General features: G+C 43.2%; 1 long non-coding RNA gene across 1 annotated transcript; it reads left to right on the top strand.

Annotated features, from left to right (window-relative positions):
* Positions 1-193: 193 nt before the first annotated feature.
* LOC147817416 (uncharacterized) lies at positions 194-1017 on the top strand. Its single transcript, XR_015436398.1, has 2 exons — positions 194-840; positions 983-1017. It is a non-coding gene; the product is annotated as an uncharacterized LOC147817416 (long non-coding RNA).
* The last annotated feature ends 57 nt before the right edge of the window (positions 1018-1074 follow it).

The raw sequence follows: 1074 nt of genomic DNA, 5'->3' as shown, positions 1-1074 counted from the left end.
AGTCTACCTTTTCTCCGGTAACTCGCTGCCTTATTCCTCACGACACGATCCCCCAACCACCCCATTCCCTCCCTCCCCTCCCCCGCTGTTGCCCCCATCATCACACAGGCTGTGCTGTGAAGGTGCATTTGCGACAATTAAAAAAAAAAAAAGAAATTTGACGGCGTGGCGGCTCGCCACTGCTAAATGAATGTAGAGGAAACACTGACATTCATAAAAAAGATCTCTGCAAGCTTTTCATTATTTAAAAATAATAATTCTGAAACTTCATTAAGAGAATAAAAACAAATAAAATGTGACACCTAATACATTACATACACATAATACAAAATACCTTTTAGTGAGGGAACCATAAACTGAAACAACAACAACAACAACTCCACAAAACTCTCATGTAGTCACATGGTTTGTGTTCAGTAGGACTACATCACTCTTCTCTCACCAAAGACACTGGATGAAATCACAGGTTTTCAGGTCAGACTTTAGATTTAAAGTAGAAATTAAAAAGTGGTTGTGTTTCTATGGTAACGACTCACACAATCAGGTGGTAGGATGGTAGTAGTGTGTCTGCTGCTCAGCTTCCTGTTCACTCAGCTCACCTTATAATAACTGTCACTCAGCAGGACTAGTAAACCTTTACCGCTACAGGGAGTCGTCTGATTGGCTGTCACATCCAAACATGACTTCATGGACCTTCAGCTTGTGTCTGTCTCTGTGTGGACAGACATAATGTGAGCTCATTCTTCATGATTCCTCCACAGAGTGGACCAGGAGAGCTCAGAGGTTCCCAGTGCTCAGTCTGCCCAGCAGCATCAAACACAGCTGGACTCCATATTTATGGTCTGTACATGTACAACAACTACTGTTCCATCTGTTGTGTTCACAATAATCTCCGTGCTGCACTTTCAGACCAGTGGACTGTCAGTCTGTCCAACATGGATCTGATGTTTGATGCTGTCATTCATATAGTTTTCTGTTCCAGCTGCTGGAGGAGAACACGGTCGCTTTTGTCAAGAACGAGCTGAAGAAAATGCACAAGCTTCTGAGTCCAGATTACCCAGAATGCTCAGGGAG

This window comes from Seriola lalandi, unplaced genomic scaffold (assembly GCF_002814215.2).
Source record: "Seriola lalandi dorsalis isolate HSWRI2012SDOR001 ecotype SW California unplaced genomic scaffold, Sedor1 jcf7180002054963, whole genome shotgun sequence".
NCBI classification, from domain to species: domain Eukaryota; kingdom Metazoa; phylum Chordata; class Actinopteri; order Carangiformes; family Carangidae; genus Seriola; species Seriola lalandi.
The sequence above is the reverse complement of the archived record's forward strand: the minus strand, read 5'-3'. Positions and strand labels throughout refer to the sequence as shown.